Raw genomic sequence first — 8,816 nt, 5'->3', positions numbered from 1 at the left:
CTGGTGTTATGTGGAATTGTTGAGAGACGTGAAGAAAACCCAGCTCACTGTATGCAGAGACAGCAGATGCCCTCATTGTGGTCGGGCAGCTGTGCTTCTCAGAGCCCTGAGATGTCCCATGGGTGTGGAGCTGGGGAACCCAAGTGCCATCCCAGGCTGCTCCTGAGCACCTCGACCTGGATTCGAAGTACGTGACTCTGCATCAGAGTCATCACATCAATATATCCCGGCCCCCCACCCCAAAAGTTCTCTCAGAGACACTGAGATTCCGCTGGCTCTGGACTTGCCCTTTCCTCTGGGATCCTGAGGGCCTATTAATTAGGAGGTCACACCAATTCTCAGCACACGGGCTGGGCCCCCTCACATCCCAGGAGTATCCAGGCATTGGTTCTATTTATAGTCCATCATGACCTACAACACAATGGACACATCCTGCAATCAGCTAAAGAAACCACCAGGCACAGAGCCTTCATGCACACTGGCCTGTAGAGACCTGGAGGAGGAGGGGACATAAAGGCTGCGTGGAACCCAAGACCCTAGATCCTGGGATCTGAGCTGGACAGACGACAGCTCATGTGAACACAACCACCACTGTCACTGAGAATGTAATTGAGACACCCACAGATTTGGCAGCGGACCTGGTATGCCCACGAGTGGGGGTGAACTGCATCCCTTGAAAATGATGATGTCCAGAGAAAAACAAATTTTGTAGGATCTCACTCATCTCAGGTTCCCAATTATCAGGTTCCACAAAAGATAAAGTACAATGTTTTTTGCCTGGGCCTGGGAAGGCACTAGAATTCAGTATTGATGGCAAGAGCATGTCCATGTGAGTTCTAGAGATGCATGGTGGCGATGCCTATGCACCAATATGAACATGCTTAATGCCACTCAACTGTGCACTCCAAAATGGTTCAATTACAAAATGGATGTTTGGTGTTGATTACCACAATGTAAACACTTGGGAGACTACTGATTGACTCATCTTAGCATAGTTTGTGTTGTGATGGCAGAATACAAGACACTGTTAATTCATAGCTCAGATTTTATTTCTCAAATTTGGGAGGCTGGAAGACCAAGACCGGGGGCCAACTTGTAAGAATGTTCTTGTTGTGTCCTCCTGGGTAAGCAGGTGAAACAGGGACAAGGGCTGCTTTGAGAACCCCCTTCCCAGGAAAGAAGAATCCATGGCCTAAGCACATCTTCAAGTTCCCACCCTCTAACACATCATAATGCAGAGACAGAATAGAATGACAGCCCATGCTCCCCAGAACATCCCAACTTCTTGGCATGAGTCCATTTCTGCAACATTTCACAAGTCATGATTTTGGATAAAAGACAAGAGCTAAGCTAAACACATGGGGAGAGGGCTCCCTTCTCATCTGCTGCTTGCAGTGTTGCATGTGGCCTTACAAGCCATCCCTGAGGTTCTGCACAACAGCTCCGACTGCCCCCCTATCACATCCCCATGGGGCTGACTCACACTCAAGTCCTGAACACTCCCAAGCCCAAAAACCAGAAATGTCACAGGAAATCCAAGGGATATTTGTTCAAAGTCCTCCAAAAACACCATCCACACAGGCTCAAGTCTCTTACAAAAATGCCAGAGTATTTGCATCTAAATGCTGCATATCTTCTTCCTGTAGCACTTCCATTATCTCCACATGACTTCTGACACCTAATACAATGAAAGGGCAGTGTCATTCTCTGTAACACTGTAAGATCCAGGAAACAAGGAGGAGAGAAGTATCTGTCCAGAGAGACACAACTCTTTTCTTGATAGTTTGGATTTCCAGCTGGTGGGGACCATGGATGCAGAAGAATGGGTGCAGGGTCAACTGCACTTTCTTGCTTTGCATTGAGGCGAGGAAACACTGCAGCCAGGATGAGGGCTTCTAGGAGCTGATATCCTTCAAGTCAACATCTGGACACATCTGACCTTCAGGCCAGAAGAGTTTCTTGCAGGGGATCCAAGGACTTGCCTACTGTGGGAAGAATCCAAAAGAATAACTTACTTCAAAGGGCATCAAAGAGGTTCAGGAGGGAGGGAGCCAACCCAATTGTCTAGACACTTTTAGAGGTCAGGGGGTGGGTTCCAATGCAAACACCGCAGTCCCATGGAGAATTCTGCAGTGTGTTGGTGATTAAAGAGAATGTATGAATCTAGGGGTCACTAGGTCCTCTCAGCCATAAGGAGGAAACCTGCCATAAAGGAATTAGAACAAGGGTGCAAGGAAGGCTCAGTGGGGAGAGATCTGAAGGAAGGAAAGTTTACTCATTAGAAGAGTGTCCCCTGAAAATTCTTAGCCACCCAAAATTCGTGTGAACTTGTGTAGAAAAAGAGTCTTTGTACAGTGATGAAGCTAAGAGCTCACATGATGGAATACAGCATCAACTGGGCCCAAATCCAATATCTGATATTCTTGTAGGAAGAGGAGAGTCTGGACCCAGAGACCAGGGAGACTTGGGGACACTGCCTACGTGAGGTTGGAGTCAGGAGGGGATGCCCATACGGGAACCACAGATCGTGGGCAGCCGTAGGAGAGTGGGCAAGGGCTGACAGAGTTGGGGGGACACTCCTCTAGAAACCTGGGAGGGGTTTTGGCACTGGGACAGCCCAACACCTACTGTGTTGAGCCTCTGGATTTCAACTGAAGGCCCTTCCTCTGCTGTAGGCCACCCAGGTATAGGGTTTGGTTGCAGCGCTTAGGACCCAGCTGAAGGTCTGAGCATGTTGGCCATACAGGGTAGATCTGGGCCACAGACACACTCTAATGACTGTAGGGTCTCAGCCCTGAAGCAAGAAAAGCACCAAGTCAGGCCAGGTGGAAAAAGGGCTAGGAACACACTATGGGGGCTGGTGCCTGTGTTACTGGGAGCACTTCTGATCCCAATTCCCTAATCTGCTGCCAACACAGGCTACGAGTAGGGTACAGGGACACAGAGCAGGGATCTGCCCCACTCAGTGGGCCCAGGCATATACCACATCCAGCAGCCTCGTGCCATACCCAGTGAGTCCCAAAGTGGCCCCCTCTTCCTATCCTGAGAGCTCTTCCCTTCCTCATGTGCCGCTACCTCCCCACTGTCTCTGGCAATATCTACTCGGTGAGATGACAGCATCCCTGGGTACTGCTCTCTCATCCCAGGACAGTGTGGTTCCACACACCCTGATGAAATGGTCCACCTGGACGCTGGACCTGGAGGTTTTTGAGGCTGAATGGCAGGTGTGGTCCTCTGGCACATTATTATTTTAGTAAACAAACAAACAAACAAAAAAAAAAAAAACAGGTCTTGGTGCTCAAAAATATTTGATTTGTACATCCTCATCCCCCAAACCCAATATTTTCATTATTTCTTCAACATATGAAATTTGACTAGCAGAAAGTTAATTTTGTATAATACAAAGTTGATTGAAATGACATTGGTATAAATAATCAATCACCATACTTTCAATTTTTGTTCTCCTTTCCTGTTAGAAACCGCTTGGATACAAGAGAACAGAGGACAGACTCATGGAAATGCTTGAAATGACAAGAAGCTCCCATTCAAGCTCAGCATTCAGTCCTGGACAGGGTAAGACCAGGCCACTTTGATATCTGCTCCAAAGACTCTACCAGACAGAATCCTCTGACTGATTCCTGACTGAGTCATAGGCTAGAAAAGCCTTCACATCCTAAATACATTCTTCACCTCAGAATACTGGACAAGCTTTGATATCCATCTCTCATTACCTTGCTCCCCAGCCAACCATTCTTCAACAAATTCGAAGGAGCAACTCATGCAAGCACACAGACAGAGATATTCAATACACAAATCGATGTGTGAAAAAGACAACTGGTATTTCTTGTTTGGGCTATTTCAAATGAAATCCCTTCTGCATGACCTCCACAAACCAAAGGAAAATATTTGTGAAATTTCCAAGTACAAGACAAGATATACTTGCCAAGGAGACAGCGCCATGAATTTTGACACTGCAAATGTAGTGTGTGTGTTTAGGAGGCAGTCACAGTTCCCATGAGAGAGTCCCATGAAATCAATTAGGAAGATCCATGCTCTAGCCCTATTACACAAGTGATGTGACCTTGAAAGAGTCACTTGGTCTTAGCAACCATCATCACTAACCACTAGTCAATGAATAAAGGTCCTCAGGTGTCAAGCCACACGATGCGGGATGAGCATGGATGAGGATGGGTGGGAGAAGTCTCCCCCTCTAACACAATTGGGGAAGGCTGTGCCTGCCCTCAAGTGGTGGGGGGCCTGGGATCCTGCCACAAAGGGGGATTCCAAACCTCACATCCCCTGACCCAGGCCAGAAGACCAAGTAGAGTTCAAGGACCCTGGGGCGGCCCAATGGCAAAAAAAGTCCAAAGGAACTAGGGATCTGCCTGGACCCTCAATCCCCTACTCTGAGCAGGGCTGCATGACGAGGCCAGAGGCCATCCACAGCAATCTGCCTTTACAGGAAAACGGAGGCACTGCAGGCTGCCTCTGGCTCCCTGAATCAGGGTGGTGTTTTCACAAAGCAAGACCACTTCCTCACATTTGAGCAGCAGCTCATGCGCTGACAGCATCATGGCTGGCTTGACTCAGGCCCTGAGAAATGACATAGAAAATTCATAGCAAACCCATCTTTAGCTCTTCCACATCATCAGGGGCTCTGATTCATTTCCGTCACACAAAGATGTCTGAAATGGTGTCTACAGAAGCTGGGGACTCACCTATGTGTGGAACTTTTCAGGAAAAAGGAGATCAAATCTCATGAAGCAACTCTTCTTCTTCTAGCCCAAGAGCAATGCAAGGAACCTGCAGAATACCAGAGGCTCACTTCTCATGTCTTCTGGAAATGAATCATTAATGCTTTCTTCAAGGTGAAGCAGAAGCCTGGATTCCCAGCTGCACAGAAGTGTTTGAGGGCACTGTCTCCCTTAAAACCCAAGAAGAAAAACAGGTCATTAAAGAGGCATATGGATTAGAGTACATGATCAATGATCCCTCCTCCCTGGAGCCTTCCACACGCCCATCTTCCACATTCACAGAGCAATGCTTGGACATTCTCAAAGACCAGGAGACCATGATGCTCATCACCAGGAAGTCAATAAGGAACATGAACAGAGCAGCATGGATTGCAGAAGGTGGCACACCAAAAATCTTCAGCACAGCTGCTAGAACACAAGAGCTTAACTCCAGTATTGACTTTCTGCTACTTACCAAGTACGATATTAGTGTCAAGCACAACATGCAGACATCCAAGTAGCAGGTGACACCGTGCATCCATTCACAGAAGTGGGCAACATCTGCATTGGAACAAGGAAGTATCTTATCCTTACTCATAAAAATCATCAGAAACAAAGAATAAAATGGATGAAAGACTTACCATTTCACTATTACATAGCTGTTGGAATTCCCTATTAAATAATACCTCCTCCAAAATAAAAGGCATCTATGACTTTTAAAAACTATGGTCTTTACTTAATATTTATGTATGCTATATCCGTGCCTAAGGCTTTTTGAGAAAGGAGCACATAGAATTGGATCTTTGAAAATTTCACATTTCCTGATAAATATTACTGCCTGTGTTAGGCATGGCGAAGTGAAACGTGGGACTTTGGATACTCAAACGCAATGTTGTGGGATTGGTGACCCTGACTCATAGACAGCATGTGGGTTCTATGAAAGCTAGTGAGGGAGCAGGGGTAACGAGGATGATTGAACAGATGACCTCAGGGGATACTGGCGGATAGGCCAAACTGAAGAACATGTTCCAGCTAACATTGGTATTTGGGCTCCTGAGCCCAGACCTGTTTTTAAAAAAGGTGCAGACAGGCAGTGTTCATGTACAAAATGTCTCATTTAAAAGTGGGTAATTTCAATGGCATCTAGTTACACATCTGATAAAATGGTTTGCCAACTTATGAATTTCATTCTAACAACAACAACAACAACAAAAAAAAAAACCTACAGATAATGAGACATACAAAGATAAAACCTTGTCTTCACCAGGACGCCTAGAAATAGGATTTATTTGGCTCAGGCAAATACCTTTCAATAGAATTTCTGATTTCTAAATGAACCCATTCAATTTTATACTGCACAGATCACAAGGTTTTCTTTATAGAATATTCTGTTCTTCTTAAAGCCTCACATAGAAAATATCTCAAAGGAAATATGAGGGGAATGACCCAAAGTGATGCAGATTTATTACAGAATGCCTAAGATACTGAGGATATATTTTGGCTCAGCCCATGGTATTGCTTCAATATTTTATTATTTTGTAAGTAATAAAATGTAACTTCATGTTGGATGATATATTCAAGCCATGAAAATATCATCCAACATCATTCTTCCCAAAACATTAGCCCAATTTCTGTGCATGCTCACTTACTCTTTAGGAATTTTACTAATTATCTGAACGTTCTAGAGGACCTGTTAGACTCCTAATGGACAAACCATCCAACATACTCCAGAGAATGTAGGAGTGCCATAAGAAGAAAATAAGGTCAGCCTACAGCAATGGGCAGCTGCCTGCCCTTGGCTGGGAGGAGCACGGGCCATGGCACCAGGGCTGCTGGGCAGCAGAAGCCTCCACAGCCCTGCAGGGAGCCTGGAGCACAGCTCTGCATGACCATGCTCAGCCCTGGACAGATGCACATGAGTTCCCATCACAGGCTAGAGTGTGACAGTGCCAGGTGCATGCCTGTCATGCCAGCCACCAGGGAGGCTGAGGAAGACGAACCTTTGAGGTCAGCTTTGGCAATTAGTCTTTGTGGCCAAGGGGGAAAAAAATTACAAGGGACTCTGAGGGTGTAGCTCAGGTAGGTCACTTGACTAACAGGCTCAAGGACCTGGGTTCAATTCCCAGAACCACACATACACCAAAAAGTGACCTTGGAACATGGTTTAAAATGATGGGTCAGGTACACAGAAGGAAACAGGAAAGGGTTTTTAAAGCGAGGACTTAAGACAAGACCCACAGGTGGACAGGAAAACAAAAGGACACAGAGTCAGTGAGACCGAAGTACCTGGGCGGGTCCCTCTGTAAACCGCCTCCTGCTCCCAGGTCACCTGGCTCCTCCGTCGCCCTCCCCTCTCCAGGGGCCTGCGGGTCAGGTCACCTCTTCTCCTCTGAGGTCCGCGGCCCAGGCCACACTGCTGAGGCCACCGCATCCTGAACAGGACCCTGCAAATCAAAACCCACCAGCTGTGACCAGCAGCTCCGCCGACGAAAGCCCTCAGGTGAGAACCGGGACAGCGGGGTCGGGGGTGGGCGCTGTGGGGACCGCCCTGGCGGCTCCAGGGGACAGGCAGCCGGAACCGAGGCTCCAGGGCGGCGGCAGAGTCCTCCCGGGGCCCCACCCTCGTGTAGGCACCGAGACCGGGGCGGCTCCGGGGCAGCTCACCTTCTCCGCTCCTGGATCCCGGGAGCCAGACCCGCCATACCCGGAACTGCAGCCACGCCTCCAGGGCGCTACTTCCGGGCTCCTCCCACACGGAGCTGCGCGACCGTGGCTCCTAGTTCCCGCCCTGGCATAGGCCCCGCCCCCGTCTCCATGGCGACGGCCCCACTTCGCTTCCGCGTCAACCTCTGCGTGCTGAGGGCGGGGCCCTTGGCGCCGCGCCAACTGCGCTGTCACCTCAGCTGGTGACCTAGGGTGGGACAGCATCTAACTACGTCCTCACCTGTCCCCAACTTCCTAGGGGTGAGGCCCGCGGCTGCCCCTCGTGGCCGTGGGACCGAGTGGACGCGGCCCTGGATGCTGGGCTTTCCCGTGGGAAATGGGCCTCAGCCAAGGGGATGGGACTGCTGCCCAGGAGGACAGGGCTCCTGAAAAGGCGCCTGCCACTCCCCCTGCTTTGAGGGACCGCCTCCAAGGGCCTCCTGGACTGACAGCTGCTGGCGAGGGCTTTCCTGGGCATAGGTTGTGAGTCTGCCCCAGCCACAGGTCTGGAAGTGGGACCTTCCTTCAAGCAGGCACGACACTCAGGGTAGCACTGCCCTCTGGTGGCCCTGTGCAGTCAGCGATGTGGTAGAAAACAGACTCTCCCAGGGTGTTGGGACTAAGCACCTAGGAGAAACCACACCAAAAGAAGCCAAGGACCCTCGCTTCCCAGGCTGCCCAGGAGATGGGCCTTGGGGTCCCCAGGGCGGCTGTGCCCTCATGTGCTTCCTCCTAGAAGCTTTCCTGCTTAACTGCTGAAGCGTTTGCTGTCACCCTGACCTCCATTACTGTTTCCATACATTCCCATTAACTAAGGTAACCTGGAAGGAGAACTCGGTTCCCTGTTGTTTGGAATGGCGAAAAGGATGCAAAGAGGCAGCACACAGTATGGATCAAATAGATGGTAGCTGATTGTATTAAGTAAAGGAAGTGTCAAGTAAGTGAAAGAATTGTCACTGCAGATATGATGGTGCCCTCCCTAATATTGTGTTTTATTTCTCTTCTTCAGTGTGTGGCACCCCTAGTGTTTGGCTGTGGTTGGTTCGGGGATAATACATGCTCTAAGGTGTACAGTCATTGAGATTCAAGACTTCGGTTAATGTTTTATTTAGATATAATGCCCCCACCCTTGGGATATGATTGAAGAAACACAGCAGCTCTGATTGCAGTGGCAGACTTTTGCCACTATGGTAGAATGCAGTCTGAGGACAAAATTGCTAAGAGAAATAAGGTAGGCCCAAGCCACCACAGAGGCATGAAGGTAGAGTCCTGGTCCATCTATGATCAGTGAGTCAATAAATTCCTTTTGGTAAGTAAGCCAGTTAGCACTGGGATTTGCTGTTATTGTTTCCATGTACAAAATGTTTTGGGAAGAGGGTT

General features: G+C 48.6%; 1 long non-coding RNA gene across 1 annotated transcript; it reads right to left on the bottom strand.

Annotated features, from left to right (window-relative positions):
- Window positions 1-5,250: 5,250 nt before the first annotated feature.
- On the bottom strand, window positions 5,251-7,460 carry LOC143637914 (uncharacterized). The gene is made up of 3 exons (XR_013154522.1): window positions 7,398-7,460; window positions 7,020-7,177; window positions 5,251-5,294 (listed from the first exon to the last, which is right to left on the bottom strand). It is a non-coding gene; the product is annotated as an uncharacterized LOC143637914 (long non-coding RNA).
- Window positions 7,461-8,816: the final 1,356 nt, after the last annotated feature.

Source organism: Callospermophilus lateralis, chromosome 14, assembly GCF_048772815.1.
Source record: "Callospermophilus lateralis isolate mCalLat2 chromosome 14, mCalLat2.hap1, whole genome shotgun sequence".
NCBI lineage: Eukaryota > Metazoa > Chordata > Mammalia > Rodentia > Sciuridae > Callospermophilus > Callospermophilus lateralis.
This window is presented reverse-complemented; position numbering and strand designations above follow the sequence as displayed.